We start from the raw sequence: 15,230 nt of genomic DNA, 5'->3' as shown, positions 1-15,230 counted from the left end.
AAATACGATAGCCTCAGTTGAGCCATTTTAGCTTCTAGGGTCAGTTCAGGCTTGATTTGATCTACAACCCAATGATTTGTTTTTTTGGCAGTCCACAGTATCCGGAACCCTCTCCTCCAACACCACATTTCAAAGGAATCTACTTTCTTCCTGTCAGCTTTCTTCATTGTCCAGCTTTCACACCCATACATAGTAATAGGGAATACAATGGCATGAATTAATTTAATCTTGGTGGCCTTTTAGTCCTTCAGAAATATACCCAATAGCACAACATCTGCCCCAAGAAACTCACCTCCAATTCATTGAGCCTCTGTATCCGCGGGGTAAACCGGAAGTTATCCACTTCCACGGCAAAGGGAGGCTGCCAGTCCTGGGGAAGAGGCAGAAAGTGGCATGATTAGGATAGCAATGCTCTGTGCACATGACATAAAGCCCCCTAAACAGTACCCTGCCAGAATATCAAACACCCTTGACCCCATCCCCTACACGCTCTAACACAAACTGCTGGGGCCAAGAATAAAAACCAAGTGTTCCCTCGCTAGGGCAGGAGAACCTCATAGGATCCCAATTCAAATGTGCAGCCCCAAGAGGAAGAGTTGATTTTTATATGCTGACTTTACCACTTAAGGGAAAATCAAACCGGCTTACAATCACCTTCCCTTCTCCTCCCCACAACAGACACTCTGTGAGGTAGGTGGGGCTGAGAGAGCTCTAACAGAACTGTGACTAGCCCAAAGTCACCCAGCTGGCTTCATGTGGAGGAGTGGGGAATCAAACCTGGTTCTCCAGATCAGACTCCACCACTCCAAACCACTGCTCTTAACCTCTAAACCATGCTTATGAATAAGAGGTTAAACACACTGACACGGAAAACCCTGACAAACGGGAAAGACCCTTATACTATACTGGAACAAGCCTTGTAATGCAGAAGCGAGATGAGCTGACATTTGAAAGAGACCTAGGTTTACACATGGATGCACGCTAGTGAAGCATAAACAGATTATGCACTGTAAAGTGTGCTCTGTGCGTGTATCTTCTTCTTGGCTGTTATGGTCGGGGAGACCGACTGAAGCACAGGACAAGGCCTGTGCATCTTTAAACCGATCCACAAACATTCTTCCTCAAGGCACTGGACTACTATGCTGATGCGGAGGAGGCTGGCATTTCAAGGGTGGGGCAACTGCTTATCATCATTAGCTACCGAGGACATGAAGACAAGAGAAGGCCTGTGAAGGGGGGGGGAATCCAAGGCCTCCTAACAAAAGCTTTTTGGAAGGGAGTCAAAATGATAGTTAAACATGTTAATTTGGCTATCATGATTTCTCTCCCTCTCCCATGAGTCATGTGAACACAGCCATTTCTTGCATTTGTAATAGCAGTGAGATTAAGAGGAATATTTCATTAGTTTCTAATAGCAAGGCAAACTCTGCAAAGGGGTCTGAGGGAAGAAGGCAGGTAAAACTGGAAAATTCCTAGCTTCATTGCAAAGTGCCTTATTACATTGCTTTATTTTTATGAGTTAAAGCCTCTGATTGAGAAGAGGATATTTATAATGCCTTAAGTTCTCCTAAACACATTGCATACCTAACTGGCAAATCTTAAAGGGACTTATAAAATAGTCCCAACCATTCCCAAAATCTAGAAACTGGACGGAAAAATCAGCCACTCCAGCAAGGTATCACTGTCCAGAATCACACCAGCGGAAAGACAGGTTCCCAACCGCAGCTGAGCTATAGGTTTGACGGCTTCAGCGAAAGGGTACTGATTATCAAGAACAACAACAGTTAGGACCAAAGTTTACAGTCCTGCAGAAATATATGGGGAAAATGCGTTTCACACAACAGGCCCGTCGCTCACACAAAGCCATTCACTGGATGGACGGGCACCGATAGGCTGCTGCTCCAAGAAAATCACAATGGCTCCTCAGTGAGGGCAGGGGAGGAGGAGGGGCCCGGCTGAACTCTGTCCCAAGTGCTTTTGTGGGACCAGACAGCAAGAGATACTGAAGAACTGGGGGGGGGGGTTTGAGAGAGGCCCCTCCGCTAAAAACATCAAACCTGTTCCTGTTTCAGCATCTCCTGCAGCCTGGGCCCACATAAACATCAACTGTTGTGAGCAGGAAATTCTATTAGGGAAATGGGGGGGGAACCTCTATTACCAGGCTTCTCCCCCCCCCCCCACTCCCCTGCTGCTTCCTAGACAAAGGCTCTGCCACTGGCGGCCATGCTGGCCATGTCACTGTTATTAAAAACACACAGGACAAGGGCACAGCTTTAGACTATGCCTGGAAAGCTGGGAGGTTTCCTGTGTTGAAGTAACTCAGCAGGAAAAGAATAAGTAGCACATCAAAAGCGGAGAAAGCAAGGATATGATGCAAAAGCCCATCCCTGTGAGATGACAGATGCTGTTCTAGTGTACTTTACAGGTGAGGCCTAGCTGGAGAAAACTAGGACGTAGGGAATAGTGTCTCCCAGCCATTCCCAAAATCTAGAAACCGGACAGAAAAAAACCAAACCACTCCAGCAAGGTCTCACTGTCCAGAATCTTTAATAGGCTGACGTACCATGAGTATAACCAACCCAGGCGCTCCTACGAGTAACGTGAATCTCTTTTGAGTCTTGACAGTTCAAACCAGAAGTTCAGGCCTCTTCTCAGCCTACTCCTGACGTCCCTGTACCCACCCATATGGCATGTAGGCAAGGAATCAGCATTTCCTGCCCATTTCAGCATCACACCCAACTACATCATAATAGGTCACCGGTTATACCACAAATGGAACGCCCAAGTCAGCAGCACGTTGGGTATCACTGCCTCCAATATCCCTTTATAGCCATTCGATTACCACCACAGAGGCAGGCATCCCCATCACTTGACAGACCTAGGTGCCTCACGTGATCACACATGAAGCTGCCTGATATTGAATCAGACCCTTGGTCCATCAAAGTCAGTATTGTCTACTCAGACCGCCAGTGGCTCTCCAGGGTCTCAGGCAGAGGTCTTTCACATCACCTACTTGCCTAGTCCCTCTAACTGGAGATGCCGGGATTGAACCTGGGACCTTTTGCATGCCAAGCAGATGCTCTACCACTGAACCACAGCCTCCTACCACGCCAGCCTCTCAAAGCCATGCACCTTCCACCACCTACACAACGCTTCCCATGAATCATGACTGCCCTCAACGATCTCCTTCCGGTATTGCAAGCATCCCCACACCATCAAAGTGCAGCATCTATATACCCTACCATCTGTTCCACTTACCAATACCCAGTCTCCAGACACTCGAATTTCTGCCACCCATTCACCAGCCAACGCTACAGCAGTTCAACCCTACGTTCCACCTGAAAGGTGGGCACGCTACCACCCCCTCCAAAGGTACTTATCTGTGGCTACTCAGAGCAATCGCTGTTGCCAGCTCTAAGCATCTGTACCATTCTAATCCCATGAGAACAAATGAACACATGAAGCTCCCTTATACCGAATCAGCCCCTTGGTCCATCAAAGTCATGCCATCTAAGTCAGTGTTGTCTACTCAGACCGGCAGCGGCTCTCCAGGGTCTCAGGCAGGGGTCTTACACATCACTTACTTGCCTAGTCCTTTTAACTGGAGATGCCAGGGAATGAACCTGGGACCTTCTGCATGCCAAGTATGCAGATCTACCACTGGAGATGCCGCCTGGGATTGAACCTGGGACCTTCTGCATGCCAAGCAGATGCTCTGCCACTGAGCCGCAGCCCCTCTCCATGGCTCTCCAGGGTCTCAGGAAGAGGTATTTCCCATCACCTACTTCCTGGTGCTTTTAACTGGAGATGCCGGGGGGGGGGGGGGAGTGAACCTGGGACCTTTCTGCACGCTAAGCAGAGGCTCTACCAACTGAGCCAAGGCCCCTCTCCTAAAGACGGCCACGTTCACACGAACGCACAAAGCTGCCATATACTTAATCAGACCCATTCAAAGTCAGGGTCTCAGGCTGAGGTCTGTTCACATCACCTCCTTGCCTGGTCCCTTTAACTGGAGATGCCGGGGATCGAACCTGGGACCTTCTGCGTGCCAAGCAGATGCTCTTACCACTGAGCCACGGCCCCTCTCCATGGCTCTCCAGGTTCTCAGGCAGAGGTCTTGCACATCACCTACCTGCCTGGTCCCTTTAACTGGAGATGGCAGGGATCGAACCTGGGACCTTCCGCGTGCCAAGCAGATGCTCTACCACTGAGCCACGGCCCTAAGGCTGCATCCCCTCCCCCCCCCCACAGGAAACCCCCCCACCCCTGCCCCATACTTACAGCCGGAGGGCGTATCTTGCAGATGCCGCTCTTCTCAGCGATGGGCCGGATCTTGGCAATGTAGCCCAGGGGGTCGCTGAACTCGGCCCAGCTGGGCTCGAAGACGGGGCACTCGGGAGGGGGCAGGAAATCCTCGGGGGGCAAAGCGGGGTCGGCATCCCAAGCCGGGCCCCGCTCCCCCCACTCGCCCGGCTCGGTGCCCCACACGCCCCGGTCGGCCTCGCGGAGGGCCCGCAGCCCGCGGGGGCCGCCCCCCTCCCTCGGCTCGGCCTTCTCGCCCCGGGCGGCCCGCTCGCCCTTGGCCGGCCGGGCCTTCTCCCCGCCCCGGCCGCCCCCGTCGCCCTGGTCCCCCTTCTCCCCGAAGCCCCCCTGGCGGTCCCCGGCTTCGCCCGGCTCCTCTCGGGGCTCCATGCCCGGTTTGCCCCCCCCTCCGCCGCGCCTGCGCACTTCCCCCTCCCCGGGGGGCCCTCAGGGGGCCATGCCCGGCCCCTCCCCCCTCTCCGCCTCCTCACTCGAGCCGCAGGCCTGGCGGGCCGGGATGGCCGGGCCCCGGCCCCGGCGGGCCTCCGCTCGCCCGGGCCTCTCCCCCCCAACCGCCGCCTGCCGAAGGCCTCGCGGGCCGCCTCCCCGGGGGCCCGAAGCCGCGCTCGCCCTCCCCACCCGCCCGCGACGCTCAGGGCCTGCCGGGTCCCCTCGGCCTGGCCGCCGCCGCCATCTTGGACTTTCCTCAATAACCCTCCACAGAGAGGCGGCCCGTCAACAACAAAGCGTCTCCCTCCGCCGGACTCCCCACTCTCCCCCGCCCCCACCCCAGATGCCGAAGTCGCCTCCGCCAAACTGTACCGCGCCCGTCTAAAAAAAAAAAAAAGCCCTTTTCGTGTAGGAAAGCCCCCGGGGAAGGACGGTTTGGGGGACCGGGCCGCCTAGGCGGCTACCGGGGAGGAAGAAAAGAGGGAAGAAAGTCCCTTCCCCCCCCCCCGACTCCAAAGCAGAGGCGGAAGGATTCAAGCAGCAAGGGGATGGGGTTGCTGGGACTTCTTGCGCACGTTTAAAGCGCCGCATCGCGCCTGCGCCAAAGGAGAGAAAACAGGAAGAGGGGGAGAGGAGAAGGAGGAGGAGGGAGGGGGCGTGGCCAGGCATGACACCGCCCACCCGGTTGTCAGAGCATCCCTAGCCCAGCGGCTGTGGGTTGGATTCGGTTCAGATCCGTTTTCTGCGGGTTTTTTTTTTTTAATTTAAGGGTACAGAAAAAAAGAAAGGGGCAAAAAGCAAAATATAACTAATTTTCTCTTCCGAGCCTTAACAAAAACTGTACTAAAAAGGGAATATAACAATTTTATCAAAAATTCAATTCTTATTCTATATCCTGAAACAGATAACTTGAACTTTCCGTACTCTTAATACTTTGCTTCATGTTTTCGTTGCGGGTACTTTCTTATATTATAAAATATTTATATATTATTTGAATAGTAATCGTAAAAAGATGGCCATTTTAACTCAGATTCCTCAATTGGTTTCTATATTTTAAAAAAGTAATTTTGTCTAAAATTCAGTTAATATTCTAGATCCTAAAATGCCTTAAAACTCTTTCAGGTAACCATACTATAACCTTAAAGCTTCACTACATATTCTCGTTGCTGATACCTTTCTTATATTTTAAAATATGTACTATTTGTATGGTAATCGTAAAAAGGTTGCCATTTCAACTCAGATTCTTCATTTGATTTCTGATTCACCAGTTGAGCTAGCTTGGCCATCAAGGTGAAATCAAAAAGTTTGTTAATCCACTCTGTAGTGTCTGGGATTGTATTGGATTTCCAATATTTGGCATACACGATTCTGGCAGCTGAGGTTGCATATTAATATTCTTTGTACATGGGATTTCATTGTGGGGAAAACATTCCCAACAGCATATACTTAGGATCCAGATCGAAATTATCCGGGATTTCCGTTTTCTTAAGAACATCGTTGTGTAGGAAGTGTGGTCAAATGAGCATTTCTTCGCACAACTCATAGTTAACTTGTGAAACTCCCTGCCCCAGGATGTGTGATGGCTGCCAACTTGGAAGGCTTTAAGGGGAGTGGACATGTTCATGGAGGAGAGGGCTATTCGTAGCTACTAGTAAAAATGGATACCAGTCATGATGCATACCCATTTTCTACAGGATCAGAGGAGCATGCCTATTATATTAGGACCTGTGGAACACAGGCAGGATAATGCCGTTGTAGAAGTAAGTAAGTTTGGTTTATTGCTCATTAACAAAGCCATAAGCAAATACGCATAAACTTATAAAATACCTAAAATTCATAAATACATAAAATGCATATAATAAAATTATACAAGTTCAACAATACCTCTTGGAGCAAAGTACCTGTATCTTTTACCAGGACAGTTTTAAAACCGTTACTTGGGTTAAGTATTTTGCCACCTGATAAATTTTCTCAGTATCTATCTGTAGATCTGATAAAAGAAAAAGGACGATCCAGAGTTCTAAAGGAAGATACTTTGTTAGAATGGGTATGATCCACCTGGTTGTCTCCTTATTCCAATTTTTGCAAAAAAGAAGTAGATGTCCTAGGGTTTCAATTTCACCAACTCCGCAGTCACACAGGCGCTCGCTGAATGGGATTTTTAGAAAGCAGCCATTCAAAACCTGTGTGGGGAATGCATTTACCTGCATAGACCCTACATGAGTACACCATTTGCGTAACACACCCATAGATTGTGCTCTAGGGACTGTATCCCTCAGCAGCGGCAGGGTTTTAAAATTGCAGGCTGTGTTTGAGTGTTCCTGCACATATATTTATAAGCATTTGCACTAGAGATGCATCCACCATTATCCCACTTGGAGATTTTACTCCTCAATGACAATTGACGAACAATGTTAGCATCTACTTCTTAGCAGTAGAAAAGGACAAGAGTCCAGTAGCACCTTAAAGGCTAACAAAATTTCTGGCAGGGTAAGAGCTTTCCTGAGCCACAGCTCACTTCTTCTGATACAGCTAGAATGTGATTCCATCTATCCTTAAGGAGTGAATTAGACACACAATTGGCAATGTAAATGTCAAAAGCAAGTAAATGACATTAGCAGGCGTGATTGGATTAGGTGTGATATGCAGAGGGGTAGTAAAGGTTAAGGTCCCCTGTGCAAGCACCGGGTCATTCCTGACCCATGGGGTGACGTCACATCCCGACCTTTACTAGGCAGACTTTGTTTTACGGGGTGGTTTGCCAGTGCCTTCCCCAGTCGTCTTCCCTTTACCTCCAGCAAGCTGGGTACTCGTTTGGCCAACCTCGGAAGGATAGAAGGCTGAGTCAACCTCGAGCCGGATACCGGAAACCCACTTCTGTTGGGATCGAACTCAGGTCGTGAGCAGAACTTGGACTGCAGTACTGCAGCTTACCACTCTGCGCCACGGGGCTCTTATAGGGGTAGTAGGCGTGGAGAATCAGCATTGATAGTGAGACAGGAATCCCATATCTCTGTTAAGTCCAGGAGAATGCATTGTCTTGAGCTTCATGATTAGTTGTAATTCAGCAGTCTCTCTTTCTAATCTCCCTTTGAAATCCCTTTGTAAGAAAACTGCTACTCTTAAATCAGCACCTGAATGTCCTGGAAGGTGAAAACATTCCCCCGTGGGTTTCTGAGTGTTGTGGTTTCCCATGTCAGACTTATGTCCATTCAATCTTTATCACAGGGACTGGCCTGTTTGTCCAGTGTAGAGGGCAGAAGGGCATTGCTGGCATAATTCAAGTTAGAAGATGAACAGGAGTATGAACCTGAGATGGTATTAAGGTTGCCAGGTCTTTCTTTGCCACCAGCGGGAGGTTTTTGGGGCAGAACCTGAGGAGGGAGGGGTTTGGTGAGGGGAGGGACTTTAATGTCATAGAGTTCAATTGCCAAAGCCGCCATTTTCTCCTGGTGAAGTGATCTCTATCGGCTGGAGATCAGTTGTAATAGCAGGAGATCTGACACATGGCTGACGTACGGCTGACGTTGCTGGGCCCAGTGATGGTGTTGCTGGGATCATAACACCTTTTACTTGCTTTTGACATTTACATTGCCATCGTGTGTCTAAATCACTCATCTCTACTTAAGGACGGATGGAATCACATTCTAGCTGTATCTGAAGAAGTGAACTGCGGCTCACGAAAGCTCGTACCCGGCCAGAAATGTTGTTAGTCTTTAAGGTGCTACTGGACTCTTGCTCTTTTCTACTGCTAGTGACAGACTAACACTGCTACTCATCATGATCTATCTATAGGGTTGCTTGGTCCCTCTTCGCCACCGGTGGGAGGTTTTTGGGGTGGAGCCTGAAGAAGGCAAGGCCATCGAGTCCAATGGCCAAAGTGGCCATTTTCTCCAGGTGAACTGATCTCTGTTGGCTGGAGATCAGTTGTAGTAGCACAAGGGTGGGGAACGTCAGGCCCGGCGGCCGTCTAAGGCCCGCAAAATCCTTTGGTCTGGCCCTTTGTGGGTCCTGGCAGATCTCTAGCTCAGAAGGATCTAAGACTGGTGATCTGCCTCCTCCCGCATACAGGAATAGCCTCTATTCAAGGTGCATGTTTGTTTTGCCTAGAAAAGGAAACTTTTCCCCCTTGCAGAAGAGTCGTTAGCTATGGAGCTTCTTGGACCACCCAAGAAACTGTTAACCCTTTCCCACCCGGGCCGTGGAGAAACGTATTCCCTCTGTACTACAAGAGGGCTGGGGGTGGAAGTGGCGACAATGGAGGGGTTAAAGGGGGCAGGGGCAGAATGCGTGGGTGGGGGGCAAGTTCTTAGCCAGTGTGTCATTTCACCCCTGCAGGCGGAGGTAGTAGGAGCCCGCTGTAGAATCCGGCCCTGACCATGCGGAGCAGGAGCAACTCTGGCGAGTGGCTGGACGGCTACGCCTGGCTGGTGCAACAGACCATCCTGTGCCCCAGGTGGGCGAGTGCGCCTCCGGTTGGATGCCTGCCTGCAGGGGGTCATCTGGGGCAGCTGCCTGCTTGGGGCTTGGTCGGCTAATTTTTATGTTGATAATTTTGTATGGCCCGTGAATGATGTTATAAATATCAAAATGGCTCTTGGCGGAGAAAAGGTCTCCGGCTAGTGCCTGGAGGTTGGCAACCCTAGCTTCATCACTAGGGTTACCAGCACCGGGTTGGGAAATACCTGGAGATTTTGGGGCGGAGCCTGAGGAAGGTGGCATTTGGGGAGGGGAGGGACTTCAGTGCCATAGAGTCCAATTGCCAAAGAAGCCATTTTCTCCAAGTGAACTGGTTTCTGTCGGCTGGAGATCAGTTGTAATAGCAGGAGATCTCCAGCTAGTACCTGAAGGTTGGCAACCCTAATTGAAGTGAGTTTATAAATATTTGCTGTTAGACTCCAGTGTTATCATACTTTATAATCTGATTTCTGGTTGGCTGAAGAGCTCTATTGTACTCGTAATCCACCCTGAGCCTCCGTGAGAAAGGCTGACTTTAAGTGAAACCAGCCAACAAACCAAGAATTCTATACTGAACACACATAACATATCCGAGAGATGAATAAGGCAGAAAGCCTAGCAAGGCTAGGAAACCTGTACAAACATCCTAGAAGAAAGCAACCAGACTTCCCAAACAGGTCAGGCTGCTATTGGCAGAGACAAATAGCCAGCAAGCAATCCCGGCAGTATTTACAGTAAGCTGGGGTCAATCGTCTGAGCATACGAACCTCTCTGCCATCCAGCTGTGTGAGAGCTTGATTTAAGCCCCTGTCCCTTCCTTGTTACAGGTATTTAAACCTGGGTGTGGTCAGAAGAATGAGCCTTTAGTAGGAAAGTTAAAAGGTTCTTGACCCATGGTCGGGAGCAAGCTGGGCCAGTAGAACTAAGACCAGCCCAAGCAGCTGCACACCTAAAAAAGGATATTGAATCACAGTGAGATTCAATGTGAGCAAGTGTAAAGTGATGCATATTGGGGCCAAAAAATCCCAATTTCACACGTACGCTGATGGGATCTGTGCTGGCAGCGACAGACCAAGAAAGGGATCTTGGGGTGGTAGTGGATAGCTCGATGAAGACGTCAACCCAGTGTGCGGCTGCTGTGAAAAAGGCAAATTCCATGTCGGACATAATTAGACAAGGAATACAGAATAAAACTGCTGCTATCACGCTACACTTGAACAAATCTACGGTGAGACCACACTTGGAATACTGTGTACAGTTCTGGTCACCACGCCTAAAAAAGCATATTGCAGAGCTTGAGAAGGTGCAGAAAAGAGCAACCGAAATGATCAGGGGACTAGAGCAACTGCCCTATGGGAAGCGGTTAAGACGCTTGGGGCTGTTTAGCTTGGAAAGAAGGCGGCTGAGAGGAGACATGATAGAGGTCCATAAAATTATGCATGGTTTGGAGAGAGTGGACAGGTAGAAGCTTTTCTCCCTCTCTAATAATACTAGAATGCGGGGTCATCTGCTGAAGCTGGAGGGTGAGAGATTCAAAACAGATAATAGGAAGTATTTCTTCACACAACACATAGTTAAATTGTGGAACTCCCTGCCCCAGGATGTAGTGATGACTGCCAACTTGGAAGACTTTAAGAGGGGAGTGGACATGTTCATGGAGGAGAGTTCTATTCATGGCTATTAGTAAAAATTGGATATTAGTAATGATTCTCTTCAGGATCGGAGAAGCATGCTGATTATACTAGGTGCAGACAGGATAATGCTGCTGCAGTTGTCTTGTTTGTGGGCCATTGTGTGAACAGATTGCTGGACTGGATGGACTCATCTGATCCTGGAGAGAATAGGCATTCCTCATGACTAGTAACCATTTTTATTAGTAGCCATGGATAGCCCTCTCCTCCATGAACATGTCCACTCCCCTCTTAAAGCCTTCTAAGTTGGCTGCCATCACCACATCCTGGGGCAGGGAGTTCCACCATTGAACTACGCGTTGTGTGAAGAAATCCTTCCTTTTATCTGTTTTGAATCTCTCACCCTCCAGCTTCAGCAGAGGACCCCGCGTTCTGGTATTATATGAGAAAGAGAAACCCTTCTCCCTGTCTACTCTCTCCACACCATGCATAATTTTATAGACCTCTATCATGTCTCCCCTCAGCATATTCTAAAGTCAATATTAGAGTACTTCAACCTATCGGCTTATGATCCTATGCACTTAAAAAAACTCCCATCGATTGTGTTGAGAAATTCACTCATTAAACAGAAAGAGTTGCTTCGGGGGGGGGGGGTGCGGCTCCAGGATTAGGGGCCTTGAAGCTTCAGCTTCATTAGGGGGTTACTGCACTTTGTATTCCCAGCGATGTATTAAGAGTTTGAAAACGTTATAAAAAATACTGTTCGCACTTTGTTTGGCCCCTTTAGCTGTGAAGACGGCTTTCAACTGTCCAAAAACCCTTTTAAAGAGATGTTTTTTACAAAATGCATAGTTGTTTTAAAATGCATTTTGTTTTACTAATACTTTTTTTCTTCTGTTAATGCAAAATATTGTTTAATCGAAAGTTTTCTTCTCCCTTTTCCTTTTTTCTGTATCCCCACTAAATATTGAAAACCAATAAAAATATTTATATTTAAAAAAAGCGATGTTTTTGACAACATTTTCACAGGCTGTTACCGCACTTGTATTCCCAGCGATGTATTAAGAGTTTGAAAACGTTATAAAAAATACTGTTCGCACTTTCTATGTATTCCCAGCGATGGATTGAGAGTTTGGAAAAGTTATAAAAAATACTGTTTGCACTTTCTATGTATTTCCAGCGATGGATGGAGAGTTTGGAAAAGTTATAAAAAATACTGTTCGCGCTTTCTATGTATTCCCAGCGATGGATGGAGAGTTTGAAAACGTTATAAAAAATACTGTTCGCGCTTTCTATGTATTCCCAGCGATGGATGGAGAGTTTGAAAACGTTATAAAAAATACTGTTCGCGCTTTCTGTGTCTTCCCAGCGATGTATTGAGAGTTTGAAAACGTTATGAAAAATACTGTTTGCGTTTTTTAGGTATTCCCAGCGATGTATTGAGTTTGAAAATGTTATAAAAAATACTGTTTGCACTTTCTAGGTATTCCCAGCGATGTATTAAGAGTTTGAAAACGTTATGAAAAATACTGTTTGCGTTTTTTAGGTATTCCCAGCGATGTATTGAGTTTGAAAATGTTATAAAAAATACTGTTTGCACTTTCTAGGTATTCCCAGCGATGTATTAAGAGTTTGAAAACGTTATAAAAAATACTGTTTGCACTTTCTAGGTATTCCCAGCGATGTATTAAGAGTTTGAAAACGTTATAAAAAAATACTGTTCGCACTTTCTATTCCCAGCGACGCATTAAAGAGTTTGAAAACGTTATAAAAAAACACCGTTCGCGCTTTCTATGTGTTCCCAGCGACGCATTAAGAGTTTGAAAACGTTATAAAAAAATACTGTTCGCACTTTGTTTGGCCCCTTGAGCTGTGAAGATGCGTTCCAACGGTTTTTTGTAAGCCGCGGCATCCCAAAAACCCTTTTAAAGGGGAAGGTTTATTTTATTTTTTTTACATCACTTTCAAACTCTGAACCCATCGCGGGGAAGACCTGGAAAGCGCGGCCGCCCCCTTCGTTTCCCAGTGGACCCGCCTGTGGGGAAGAGGGGGATCTGTGGGGCAGGGCGGGACGGAGGGCCTGGTGGGGAAAGGAGGCCTCCGCCCTCCCCGCCCCTGCCGGCGTCGCTGGCCGCCGTGGGCGGAGCGGCCCCGTGAAGGGAGGCCGGCGTCGTTAGGCCGCGGGGCCGCCGGGGACTGGGCGAGCGAGCGGCCCCGGGCAGGGCGGGCGGCAGGGCGAGCGGGCCGCAGGGGAGCCGTGAGGCGGTCGCGGGGGGCCGGTAGGTGTCGCGCGCGGGGGGGGGGTGAGGGTGCACAAGGGCTGAGGGGTGGGAAGGGGCCGACACGCGTCGTGGAGGGTGCGCAAGAGCTGTGGGGTGAGGCTGCACGGGAGATGTGGGGTGGGAAGGGGCCGACAGGCATGGTGGAGGGTGCACCAGAACTGTGGGGTGGGAAGGGGGCTGATAGGCATGGTGGAGGGTGCACAAGAGCTGTAGGGTGGGAAGGGGCTGATAGGCATGGTGGAGGGTGCACAAGAGCTGTGGGGTGAGGCTGCACCAGAACTGTGGGGTGGGAAGGGGCTGATAGGCATGGTGGAGGGTGCACAAGAGCTGTGGGGTGAGGCTACACAAGAGCTGTGGGGTGGGAAGGGGCTGATAGGCATGGTGGAGGGTGCACAAGAGCTGTAGGGTGGGAAGGGGCTGATAGGCATGGTGGAGGGTGCACAAGAGCTGTGGGGTGAGGCTGCACCAGAACTGTGGGGTGGGAAGGGGCTGATAGGCATGGTGGAGGGTGCACAAGAGCTGTGGGGTGAGGCTGCACCAGAACTGTGGGGTGGGAAGGGGCCGGCAGTCATGGTGGAGGGTGCGCAAGAGCTGTGAGGTGAGGCTACACAAGAGCTGTGGGGTGGGAAGGGGCTGACACACGTTGTGGAGGGTGCACAAGAGCTGTGGGGTGAGGCTGCACGGGAGATGTGGGGTGGGAAGGGGCCGACAGGCATGGTGGAGGGTGCGCAAGAGCTGTGGGGTGAGGCTGCTCAAGAGCTGTGGGGTGGGAATGGGGCCGACACGCGTCGTGGAGGGTGCACAAGAGCTGTGGGGTGAGGCTGCACGGGAGATGTGGGGTGGGAATGGGGCCGACAGGCATGGTGGAGGGTGCGCAAGAGCTGTGGGGTGGGAAGGGGCGACACGCATCGTGGAGGGTGCACAAGAGCTGTGGGGGTGGAGGCTGCACCAGGAGACGTGGAGTGGGAAGGGGTCGACACACGTGTTGCGCGGGAGCTGAGGGGTGGGAATGGGGCCGACAGGCGTGGTGGAGAGGTGCACAAGAGCTGTGGAGTGAGGCTGCACAAGAGCTGTGGGGTGGGAAGGGGCCGACAGGCATGGTGGAGGGTGCGCAAGAGCTGTGGGGTGAGGCTGCACAAGAGCTCTGGGGTGGGAAGGGGCGACACGCGTCGTGGAGGGTGCACAAAAGCTGTGGGGGTGGGAATGGGGCCGACAGGCATGGTGGAGGGGTGCACAGGAACTGTGGGGTGAGGCTGCACGGGAGTTGAGGGGTGGGAAGGGGCCGACACGCGTTTTGGAGGGTGCACAAGAGCTGTGGGGTGAGGCTGCACCGGAACTGTGGGGTGGGAAGGGGCCGACAGGCATGGTGGAGGCTGCAAGGGAGATGTGTGTCGGGCCCCTTCCCACCCCACATCATGGAGGGTGCAAGGGACACGCGTCGTGGAGGGTGCACAAGAGCTGTGGGGTGGGAAGGGGCTGATAGGCATGGTGGAGGCTGCAAGGGAGATGTGGGGTGGGAAGGGGCCGATACGCGTCATGGAGGGTGCAGGGGAGCTATGGGGTGGGAAGAGACCACAAGTGTCATGGAGACTGCAGGGGAGTTGTGGGGTGGGAAGGGGCCGACAGGCCTGTTGGGGGCTGCAAGGGACAAGAAGTTCAAAACCTTGTAGTTAATTCCAGCTCAAGGGCCCTGGTCTAAGGTCCCCTTCCCCAAGTCCTGGGGCCAGAACACATCCCACAAAACAGTACTTACAAAACAGTACCTGCTTAGCAGGTTAGATTTCAGGGGAATCTCTGCTAGTTTCTACAGCCCTTTCTCAATGTCCAAGGTACTTCACGGTAATTATTTTATAGCTCATGCTCTCAGCAAATCTTGGATCATGAATGCGGAACTGATTTATTGATTGACTCAAGAGATTTGTCGAAGGATGATGAAATAGGAGTTTAAATCCTTGTTCAAGGTTATTGGGTCGTGCTGTGCTGGTTTTGATGTGGTGGAAATCCCCTCCAGTTCTGCCTCTAGGGCATAAAGTGGCATTGTGGCTGTGGGTGTGGGGAGTGACATAGTTCTGCAGGCCTGTAGATTGTTTTTTTTAAACTTGGAAAT

This window comes from Euleptes europaea, chromosome 1 (assembly GCF_029931775.1).
Source record: "Euleptes europaea isolate rEulEur1 chromosome 1, rEulEur1.hap1, whole genome shotgun sequence".
Lineage (NCBI taxonomy): Eukaryota > Metazoa > Chordata > Lepidosauria > Squamata > Sphaerodactylidae > Euleptes > Euleptes europaea.
Note: the sequence above shows the minus strand (reverse complement) of the source record.